The sequence below is a fragment of the Sinocyclocheilus grahami genome, unplaced genomic scaffold, assembly GCF_001515645.1.
Source record: "Sinocyclocheilus grahami isolate Dianchi unplaced genomic scaffold, SAMN03320097.WGS_v1.1 scaffold328.1, whole genome shotgun sequence".
Lineage (NCBI taxonomy): Eukaryota > Metazoa > Chordata > Actinopteri > Cypriniformes > Cyprinidae > Sinocyclocheilus > Sinocyclocheilus grahami.
This window is the reverse complement of record NW_015505507.1, coordinates 706,318-718,566: the sequence shown is the minus strand read 5'-3', so window position 1 is coordinate 718,566 and position 12,249 is coordinate 706,318. Positions and strand designations below refer to the sequence as shown.

Sequence of the window (12,249 nt, the reverse complement as noted above, 5' to 3'; positions counted from 1 at the left end):
TTTTTTTTAGAAATAGCCTTTGTGCACAGCCAGCCTTGTACTCTTCTAGGTTCAAAAAACTGTTGTCCATAAAATGCTTTGCACAAATTCGAACATCTGCACTCTTAAAAATAAAGTTGTTTCACGATGCCATAGAAGAACCTTTTTGTCTAAATGGTTCCATAAAGAACCTTTAACATCTGAAGAACCTTTTTGTTTCACAAAAGGTTCTTTGTGGCAAAATAAGGTTCTTCAGATTACAAAAAGGTAAGAAAGAGATGGTTCTTTAAAGAACCTTTGACTGAATGGTTCTTTGTGGAACCAAAAATGGTTCTTATATGGCATCGCTAGAAGAACCTTTTGAAGCACCTTTATTTTTAAGAGTGTGGGTTATGCTGTTCTGTTGTAAATAAATCTTAACCAATGATTCTTAATTGCATCTACTTCCGGAAGGCCAAATAAAGTGCTTTTGCTTTCACACTGAAATACACAGCGTCTCCCTGACATGGCTGCATCAACACTGCTGCTGTTCCTGAAACCACGCCTTCTTTCTTTGCGTGCACATTTGGGCGGCATTATGCTAATATTTCCACATAGTGACGTAGATATGTGGGGGCGTGTTAGAACGAGGCGTTTTAGGTAGGCGTGGCTTACTCTTAACTTTTATAAAGAATATCTCTAGATTTGAGATGTTAGTCTTTGCAGCTTTACAGATCTTCTTTATGCACCAAGAGCTTGTAACACTCCAAAGAGAAAGGAAAACTTGAAATCGCATCACATGACCCCTTTAAAGAACATTCTGTGCCAACTGAACATTCATCAAATGGGCAACGTTTCTCAAAGGGAAAAAAAAAGGTCGGACGAGCTAAGTGTTCAGATTTGTAATGACAGAAAAGTCTAATTTATTTTAAGATGACGAAGACTTTTATATTTTTATATAATGTTTAAAAAAAAATCTAATTACAAACTACAGCTGCTTTTTTCGGCAGAAAAAAAGATTATGGTTACTAAGTTTGGTCCCACTTTATATTAGGTGGCCTTAACTACGATGTACTTACATCAAAAAATAAGTACAATGTACTTATTGTGTTCATATTGTATTGCAAAACACTTTTGCTGCTATTGAGGTGGGATACGTGTAAGTTTAGGGACAGGTTTGGTGGTATGGGTAGGTTTAAGGGTGGGTTAAGGTATAAAGGGATGGGTCAACAGTGTTAACAAATGTAATTACAGAAATTAATTACAGATGTATTTACATGCAGGTATTTTTAAAAATATAAGTACAATGTAAAAACATGTACGCACGCAATAAGTGCATTGTATTAAATGATTCATTTAAATGTAAGTACATAGTTGTTAAGGTCACCTAATATAAAGTGGGACCCTAAGTTTAGGGGTTTTGTATTTACGTAAAATATTACCTACAAAAAAACACTGCTGCTTAATCTGTTTGATACATACATATGAATCCATTAAGAAAGAAAGAAAGAAAGATGTCTGTTTGTATATATATTTGTATACACGCACAGACACACACACACAAACATATAGAATTGATATTCTTTATAGTGGAAAAGGTTCTTCAGATTTTTTTTTTTATTTCATTTTAGATTTACATTTTTTTTTTAGATTTAAATATTTATTAAAAAATGGTTCTGTTCACTGAAAGAATATTTGAGGAACCAAACAGAATTCTTCTATAGACCTTAGTCAGGTAAGACACCATATTCAGTTGAAAACAAGATCACATAATTTTTTCAACTCAAAACTTTCAAAATTGTTTCATGAAGTTTTTGTCTACTGAAAGTTGTTTTTTTCTCTCTCACTCGCTGAAAGATGTTTCGTAAGTTGAACAATCTACGTTGTTAAACAACAGTAAAATCCAGTGATCGCACCGTACATCTATCCCTCAAAGCCTCATTTTTATTCCTGTCAAAAAATTAAACGTGCATGGCACTATCTTGACTAAAGTCTTGGACATGTTTGTCAAGAGACAAAAATTATTGATGTTTGTCTGGATGAGGGATATATATCTAATCTCTATTTACATAAACACTGCTACACTGTACCAGTCATTTCATACAGAACCACAGCATGGAGCTTATCATCAATGAAAATCGCTACACAAACAACAAAACCTCCCTTTCCACTGAAGCGAAGCATGCACGAATGCATGATATCCTCAGGCGCGGACGAACTGAAGAGTTGTGAATGATGCATGACAAAGCACTGAAATTACACTGAACAGCAACAAAGTCATTACCAAAAAGTACCCCAGGGCTTGGGTTCAGAGGAAGCGGGTCTTGAATTCAGGGGTAGGTTGGTCCAAACACACATTTACCATTAACTTTAAGTGAAATACTCTGTCAAAATTGACTACATTTGTGTCTACATTCTGCAACCAGATACTGGGCAGATGGACATCCTCCAGAGAAGGGAGATTTTACAGATGAGGCTGTGAGCCCTAAACTCTTTCATTGTCTCATTCCACCGTCTGCACTTGCACAGACCTTCTGCAATTGTTCTGGGGGGAAAAAAGTGAAAGCCGGATCGGATCGCCTTACTTTTTCAGGGAAAAAGGTGAAAAACACGCAACCTGAAACTCTTCGGAACTCAGTGTGAAACAGAAACGGACGAAGGCGGTGAGCGAGAGAGAAAGAGCTGATGAGAAAGGCTGAACAGAGATGTCATGTTGAGCAGTATAACCTTAGGCAAGGTAACAAATAGAGCTCTCAATTGCCTCTTAATTTGTGTCTCACCACAGACTTTCCCTGCTAATGTCTGGTTGCTATTATCATAATCTATAGCAACATCCACCCTAAGCTTAACGTTAAAGACCTTGAGCTGATATAATTTCAGTATATCACAGAACTAATTTTGTCTGAATAAATAAATAAATATTCTGACATACAATAACTTCTCTGATGAGCATGTATATGCCAAGGAACTTTAGTATAATATTGTACCGTTACTTAAAAATATTTTAACAAAACAGCTTCACTGCTTGGTGCAAAGTCATGGTGCAGCTAACAAGCAGGAAAAAAACTAAAAAACAGGAAATTATATCAAGCCTCTTATAATATTATATTATAATTTATAAAAAAAAATTGATTATAATTTGTTTATAAATATAATAAATTAAGGCATTCAATTACATTTCTTAAATGTTTTTTTTTTTAAATTATGAATCAAGGTGCAAGGAAAACGTTACTTTTTTATTTAATGATTACACCAACTATTTGAAAATGTATAAGGTGAAAAAAATTAACACAGAGAACTGGTACATGTACTGTAATTTTTTTTTTTTTAATTAAAAAGGTTTTTCCTTTCTACTTATACATCACAGACCCATTCGTCCATGAAAAAAGGTCAAATTACTATATACAAATAGCCTATTTGCAGTACAAACATGCACACAAAAATGGAAATCAAGACATTGCAACTGAACACACAGAAACGCAACAGAAATAAGATGTTCTCAGGAAATTCAAGCAATGAAACAATGACAGCCTTGATAAACACGCAGACAGACAAGGTAATGTCCACACACAGCTGACTGTCTGGTTAAACCTGCTATATGTCAAGAAACACTAGTTAACCCTCTACCGCATGGTGTAGCCATATGGCAACATACACTTTGTGTTCATTTCCTTGCCACTGTCTCTTTAAGAGAACATTCTCGTTTTTTTTGTTGGAAAGAGAAGACCTTAGTTTAGCCAATGATGTGCTTTGATTAAGTCACATCACATGCAGTTTTTTTTCTGTGGTGAGATGTGGGGGCTCATGTTCATAGTCTTCCTCTCAAGAGATTGCATAATGCTGAATTTTCATTAACTGCAATGTTTTTGGTTTTATGTCAGTGTTTTATGATACATGATATACAGTATTATATTTGTTTTAACTGTATAAATTTGCAGTTTAAATAATATTCATGAAAAATTTAATGAAATTAAAACAATTATAAATCATTATTCAGCAAAAAATATATATAATTGACACCTTATACATACTTTCCAACAACTTGTGCTTTTATTTATTCTAAGTAAGTACTGTGTTAAAGCTTATAATAGCACCAATTGAATCAACACAAACAACATTTCTGAGGAAAAATATTAATTATAAGTAAGCTTACACTTATTCTAAGTTAGATCCACTATTGTATGCTGTTGTCGTATGGCAACATATCATAAAGTACCTTAAAATAATATTTTTTTCCCAAATTTTTTTACAGCACTTCAAGTTAAGCCATTCTTAGAAAAGAAAAAGATTCAAATATTTTTTTCTATAGGTCTATCATAATGCGTGCGGTAAACTGTCCGAAATCTGAAGAACTATTGTACATTTAAGGTGTTATTTAATTGTATTATTTGTACAATCATTATTAAAGTAGCAATTAGCTGGTGTTGATAACAGCTTCAATTATATTGATTGAAAGAGTTGTTATTATCTGTAGAAGTCTGAAAGTCATATTGTTTCCTTGTGCGCTGGCTGATCGTTGGGGAATTTTTTTGTAAATTGAGAGCTCACAGACACAAACAGGACCTTATCGGGTGGATCAGGTATGTATGGGAAAACGATACAAAGCGACTCACTTGCCCTCTAGATAAGGAGGTACACGTTTCCAGTTTGCGCTAGCGGCGTATCCTGTTACTAATACCGTGCTGGTTTTGTTCCTCTGCAGGGATGTCACATCCCTGAGGGAAAGGGACATCAACTTCCACATCTCGCTTCTCTCTCTCTCACTCCATACTCGCACAAACACTCACACACATGGAAATATCAACTAATACCTCTCACACACTCTCTTTTTACATCCCCTCATCCATCACACAAACACTCACACCATAAATACCACCTCTCAGAAAATAACCTCCTCACCTGCTCATTCACCAAGTCATTTTCACTATTATGTCTCTGGCTGATTTTTCAAACGATAATGCATCCTTTGGGTCATGCTTTATGCTTTTTAAATGTAAGGAATAGTTATCTGCAATAGTTTCCTCATATTTATGTCATTTTAAAACATTATATAAAGCAGAATGTCAGAATTATAGCATGTATTACTGTTTCCCATACTATGAAAGTCAATGGTGACCACAATTTTCAAATGAGAGGCTTTTAAGGTGAGAGTAGCAACGTTTTGGAGAGACTAACACATTTTTAGCAAATTGTATTCTGTTACTAGCACAAATCTATCATATGGATTTAGAGGACTCTGAATAAAATGCATGAGTTGCATGGACTCCATTGGCTACCATTAACTTTCATTGAAAATGAGCAGCATTAACATTCTTTTAAACATTTTCTTTTGGAAGAGAAAACTTTATTTACAATGACATCAGAGCCGCAGAGTAAATGATGACAGTATTTCTATTTTTGAGTCGACTATACCTTTAAAACACTCTTAAACCTGATTTTGCATTGATTGTATGGCCTTATAGACAGAGCAATGAGAAAATCATTAAAATATATTTTTGTTTTATTATCCGTCTGCTGTCTTGACCAGTATTCTCTTGTTGAAGGGAGGCCTATGTGCCTGAGGTTACATGGGTCGTGACACACACTTGCAGGTGCATCTTAGTAGCCTCTGCGGGCAAAGGTCAAAGGTCAGAGAAACCCAAACCAGTTACACCAATTACTCTATAAACCCCTCAAATATAAGTCTTGCTCTATTATCTATGTAATTTAAGAATTAGTAGGTAATAGTTCCACTTTGTCTCTTTAAAGTGTCACTAAACACAAAAAGTCCACAAGTATTATCCTAGCAATAAAGAAACCCATTAACACAGGATATCCTGTGGCGGTCAGGCACAATTGTCAACAAATGCAATTACATTTCACCGATAGCAGATTTGTTTGGATTAGAACCGAGAATTCAAAGATTTGAGCATAGTTTAACTCATGAATGTATGAATCACCTTAAATTGCATTTCAACAAGTCTTTCAGTTTATCAGAATTACAACTGAAATGTTTATAGTAAATCACAGAATAAGGCCGTTATCCTCGTGCCAAATTTAAATCACATTAAGTCTTTACATAATAAGTAAAAATATAAGCAAGTTCATACTAAATTCAAGCACACTGTTTTTTGTAATATGTTCCTAAATAAGTTGCCAACATAGTCATTGCAACCACCTAAAAATACAAAGTCCTAATGATGTAATGCCACAGTTGAGTAATATTTTTGGCGCAACAGCAGAGTTCAAAAGCTTAAGCCTTTCGCTAACGTCCTCCAAGATAAATCTGTCAGCAGCACAAAGCGAGCATGACTGTGTGCGAAAGGTCTACTGAAAGCCGTTTCCCTTTGAACAATAAGTAACTGTGCAGAGAGTCCTGTCTCTGGTATATCCAGCGGGTCCCTCCTTTCCCACCTATACGTCCGTAGATGTGTTTGACAGGCCGCCAGTCTCTCATCACACCCCTCAATCCTCCCTTTCGTCTGTACAGCTCTTCCAAAAGCTCAGCCTGTCACTTTTACCTCTCTATTCTCACTTGCTGACCTGCCCTGCGAAACACTAAGGAATCCATTAAAGTGGATTTTTGGCATTCCTCTGCTGTCATTCTAACCCTGCTGTTTACCTTGTCTTCCAGGGGAAGTTCTGGCCTATCAGCCTCTGCCCATCCTCCCTTGTCAGTGACAGAGTCTTCAGACTGGTTTCACACTAGGTGCTGTTCTCACCTGAACAGGTAGTCATTAACTACTCGCCGTCACTCCAACACACGGCCTGTCAGCACACTTAAATCGGAAGCCTAAAAGCTCTCATAGCCTCTTTAAACTCTGAGATCCTCAAGTGCTTCTAATCCCGAGTGAACATTTGTAGACATATGGCAAGGTAATTTGATAAGCCATTTTTTTCTGCACTCAAAACATTACGTTGCCATTGTGCACTTTCAACGAAAACATTTAATATGCCAATCAATTATGCCAAAACATATTTGAACACTCAGATGCAAGCCAGACAAAGGCATTATTATTCATCTGGTGTAGACATTGTCACTTGCTATGAAACAGACACCGGGTTTGAATAATTTGACTGGGAAACCCGAGAAGAGCATGTACACACACATATACAGTACCTTCATTGTACAAATATGCGTTTCCAGACGTACATGCGTCTCTAAACGATTTGGTTTGACACAAAGGAAACATACTGTCTCATGTTCCTGAACAGTGACAGTTAGGTCTAACAGGTCTTGCTGGCTTTGCTGGGTTTGTCTTAGTAAAATTTGTTGCTTCTTGTTGCAACTTTACGCAAAACTGTCAACCTTCACACCTTCAGGCATTCCTCTCACCTGCGTTCAGCCGGTCACCCTGTGTGTGTGTGTGTGTGTGTGTGTGAATATGGATGTAGTCATAGTAGACGTTACACTCCGACTAATGTCAGCAAGAGTTCATCCAAGCCGAAGAGAGAAGCTGCCAGAACAGTCAAGTCTGAACACACTCTTAGACAGGAAGCATCACACCTCTCTCATGCCGTCTTTCAGGTGCCCAACAGGACATCGAGTTGCCAAACACATGCTAGCATTGACCTCCAGCAACCTGTTTTTACTACTTATTTTCTCAAAGACCTCTTGTTCAATGAAGAACAAGTGACCTTTGAATGACACGTCTCGCTTTAGCACATACAGTGTTTTCGGTGCTATTGTTGAAGTCCCCAGAGACTGATCTCCCTCTGCTGGTTACAAAGCAAAGCACTGACATATGCGTCTTCAGTAACGCTTTAGTTTAGGGACCACTTCTCACTTTTAACTAGTTGCTTAATAATATGCATAATACTAGGATATTGGCTGTTTATTAGTACTTATAATGCACATATTAATGTCTTATTCTGCATGAATATATATATTAGATCCCTTATTCCATACCTAAATTTAACAACTACCTTATTAACTATTAATAGTTAGGAGCAAATTAGGAGTTTACTGAGGCAAAAGTTGCAGTTAATAGTTAATTAACATTGAGAATTGGACTCCAAACTCCAAACAAGTAAGACCGCATCTTTAAGAAATTGCTCTATATGTATAGTCAATGGTAAGCACATGTATCTTGCTTTTGCTAAAGATTATCTATAATACTAATGTCAAATGTGGAATTGAATTCAACACTAAATCCAACACATCAGCCCTGGCCAACCAAACATCTTTATACAGGTGAAAAATTGGCATAATAGTATTGTAAAGGCATTTTACAATACAATAGTATTGTAAAGGATGAAAACTAGAGTTTGAGAGAAAGGGAAGCCAGAATATTTTTCCAACAGAGCACATATTTAGCAAACTCTCATCCTCTCCAACAATGGAAGGCTAACGAGTGGGAGGAATGGAGAAGGAAGAGATTTGCTAGTAAAAATAAACGGGCGAAATAAACTCTAGCTATATTGGTGTAGGGTTGCAGCGCTGAGAAACGAGAGGCTGGCTCGCAGAGGCTGTGGACGCTAAAGTGATGAGGATAATCACGTTGCTGCTGAAATCAATCCACAAAGACTGCAAACAGCAACCAGAAGATGGTCACAAAGGGTTTGGCTTGGTGGAGCATGTGTATAAAGCATTATCATGTGCTTTTTATGCAAATAATATGAATAAAAAAGATACCTGAATATGTGCTAAAGTTTAAAAACGTTTTGTGATCTCAGAATAAGAGATAAAACATAAAAGTTTGGAATAATTATGATTTATTTTGAAAGAAACCTTGCTCACCAAAATTACAGTAAAAACTAAAAACAAAATTACAATTTAAATATTTATGAATCTAATTTAAAATAACGAAGGAGTGGCTTCCCAACAACTCTGTGACTGTTCTTGAATGGCCCAGCCAGAGCCCTGGCTTAAACCCAATTGAGCATCTCTGGAGAGACCTAAAAATGGCTGTTCACCAACGTTTACCATCCAACCTGACCGAACTGGAGAGGATCTGCAAGGAGGGATGGCAGAGGATCCCCAAATCCAGGTGTGCAAAACTTGTTGCATCTTTCCCAAAAAGACTCATGGCTGTATTAGATCAAAAGGGTGCTTCTACTAAATACTGAGCAAAGGGTCTGAATACTTAGGACCATGTGATATTTCAGTTTTTCTTTTTTAATAAATCTGCAAAAATGTCAACAATTCTGTGTTTTTCTGTCAATATGGGGTGCTGTGTGTACATTAATGAGGAAAAAAAATTAACTTAAATGATTTTAGCAAATGGCTGCAAAAAACCTAAAAACCTACTTTAGTGTTGCAGAAAAGAAAGAATGTCATACAAGGCTGAGTAATTGATGACAGCATTTTCATTTTTGGGTGAACTATCCCTTTAAGAGCTTGCCAAATAATATCTTTAACTATAAATACATGCGTCTGAGTAGAGCTAATTATTGCATTGATGTTTTGGCAAGATGGTGTTCATGTGAAATGAGGCATGCTGGGATGTGGGACCAGAGGAAGTATCATCTGTGTGTGTGTGTGTGTGTGTGTGTGTGTGTGTGTGTGTGTGTGTGTGTGTGTGTGTGTGTGTGTGTGTGTGTGTGTGAAGGTGAGGCAACACACCCCTCCTCACACCTGAATAAGTCTGAACGCCGCTCCATCCCCAGCTCCTCAGCAAGGCGCCTCTGGTTTCACTTCTCTTTCTTTCTCCCTCATTCGCGCCAAATCTCAAGACCCACTCGCTCACCTGCCTGACTCATCGTGTGTGAATGTGTGTATGGCAATAGCATCTCTCCTCGGCCACAAAGATTTACTTCTGAGCCTGGGAAAGGAAGTACACCTGTAATTCTACCCGGACTCTCAAGGTTACATGTTCAGTTAAACCACTTCATTTCTGCTCAGATCCGTTCCTCTGCCCTGAGCCTAAACAAGGATCACTACAAACTGTACTCAAGCTCATAGTACACAGCACAATGCCATACTGCAGTTTTTTTTTTTACATTTGCCTGGTTTATGACATGTCTCAAAGAAATACCTTTTTAAAAAGTTTTTTTCTTTTTTTTAAACTCAAAATACAGTTTTTTAGTGGTACACTAATTCCTTAAGTAATATACTATTATATTATTTATGAGGTGAGGCCAATAATTATACTGAAATGTTGTTTGTCCATCTGAAGAGGCTGAACTAAATAAGCCATTTTATTTTATTTTAGGATGCTTTTACAATCCTGTAACCAAAATATAGCATGTCTAATTTAAAACAGTTGTGTTATCTAATTATTTATCAAAATAAACAGTAAATAAACATGACAAGTTAATGAATTCTTTGGCAAAATATAATAACATTTAGAAAAACATGGAACAATGGGTAACAGGGTTACAATAAGTTATCAAGGTGGCATTAATTTGGCCCACATGTTAGTTTGGTATTATTTGATATTATATTTCTATGATCATTTTTTCTTCCAATAATTAAACGATCAAGCCATATGCAGTCAACACATTGCTTCACAACTTAAATGAAAACAAAAACAGATTGAGAGTACTTACTTCCTGCCATGCTGTTGAAAGTGTCCCAATGATGTCATTTCCTGGGTGTCACCAGTTATAATGGAATGACACATTTTTATGGTGGGGGTGCAGAGAATTTTACTTCTTTGGTAATAAAAAATAAACTGAATGTTGATTAAATTATTTCATTTTCCAAAAAATACAAAATTCAGTAATTCAATAATGCTTTAGCAATTGCTTTTATATACTCAGGGTAAACTACATTATGCAATTGTACTGTATTGCAAAAAATTTTTTATTTATGGTTTATTTCAATAGGGACTGTTACAATATACATAGATAAAACTGCAAAAAAAAAAAAAAAACAGCCATTCAATACCATGACAGTGTTTTTAGCAAAAAACTATTTGCTACAAATTCATAAGATACAAATTAATTTAAATTACCAGACTGAAATTTCATATATTATATGTTGTTATGTTATGTTATGTTATGTTATGTTATGTTATGTTATGTTATGTTATTTTATGCTATGCTATGCTATGCTATGTTATGTTATGTTGAAAACTGTTTACTATACACTCTTTTAGACACTCAACCGTATGTGGTTCTCCACCATCTATACTCAACTATATGTCAACTATACTTTGCTTTGGCACTTGGGTAAGTATCAGCACAATCCCGCAATCTAGCATTTCCTTTTATATAGAAAGTACAACGATATAAAGAAAACATGATGTAAAGGGAAGAGCGTGTGGGAGCAAAGGAAAGTTTTTAGAGGGTGTAAATTGAAACTGCCATTTGGAGGCATTCATTTCCTGGAGTATTTGAGTAAATATTATGAAGATATTTCTCAGTGTTGGACACTCAATCCATCATGGCTCAAAAAAGTTAAAATTTTAGCTCACTTGATTCACTTTGTCATACTTAGTCATTTTGACTTTTAAGGCGGACAACTCTCCTCCCTGCCAGCCAGTTCTGCTGCACAAAAGAAAAAAAACATTAACACCCTCAACTTCTCTCCATCACAGGCGGTTGCATGCCAGAGGCAAAGAGAAATAAATGAACGGCAAGATGAAAACAGCTAGCATGACAGACACGGCTAACTTAAGCAGTCAGAAATCTAGCACATATTACACAGGTGCAGAGAATATTAGCATTGGCTACACACTGAACCTGCTGAGAGGCTGTGGAACCAGGCCCGAGAACAGTAGTGTCCTGACTGAGCTCAGGAATTACTAACATTGGTGGCTCAGTCAAGTCATTTTGTAGATGTAGTATTAAGTTCCGAAAATTATTAAGTTCGATAAAGCTGGAAATGAAAATCACATTCTCATAACACTCTGGTGGAAATGGATAATTTAACTGTAATTCCAACAGCTAGATGTTCCATTTCTAAGATCTCTCATGGGAGTCTACAATAAGCGATTCATTGAGTCTACAGCGCATTACTTACTAACCACCCATTGCACAGAAATAATATAAGTTTCATCTTTTCTAGCATAGTGTCATAAAGGACAAGTTGCTAACTGTGCAAAGTCTTGAAAGATTTAAGGATACGTTAAAGCAAATAATGGTTAAATTAATGAAATTGAGAATGCAGTTGAGAATCAGTTCATGAATTTGAACTGAATTTGAATTTTGGACTTTTAAGGAAGTACAATAAAAATGAACTGAAACTCAAAGCAATGTGTGTAATTTTTAATAAGAAAATGGGCAAGACAATGTTGAAATGATGGCTCGACAAACGTTTGTCTAAAAGCTTAAAAAGAAGTTTGAAAAGGCTTGGAGTTTGAAGGTTTTATAGGTTTGTTTAAAATGTCACCAATTAATTTATATATATATATATATATATATATA

At 36.0% G+C, this 12,249-nt stretch overlaps 2 long non-coding RNA genes across 2 annotated transcripts in view; one reads left to right on the top strand and one right to left on the bottom strand.

Annotated features, from left to right (window-relative positions):
• LOC107602486 (uncharacterized) overlaps positions 1 to 3,679 on the top strand; it is a 27,499-nt gene extending 23,820 nt beyond the window's left edge. The window contains exons 3-4 of the long non-coding RNA XR_001611044.1: positions 1,051 to 1,056; positions 3,574 to 3,679. This is a non-coding gene — a long non-coding RNA (uncharacterized lncRNA). The remainder of the gene's footprint in view (positions 1 to 1,050; positions 1,057 to 3,573) is intronic.
• Positions 1 to 10,465, bottom strand: part of LOC107602485 (uncharacterized) — a 35,637-nt gene extending 25,172 nt beyond the window's left edge. The window contains exon 1 of the long non-coding RNA XR_001611043.1: positions 10,429 to 10,465. This is a non-coding gene — a long non-coding RNA (uncharacterized lncRNA). The remainder of the gene's footprint in view (positions 1 to 10,428) is intronic.
• Positions 10,466 to 12,249: the final 1,784 nt, after the last annotated feature.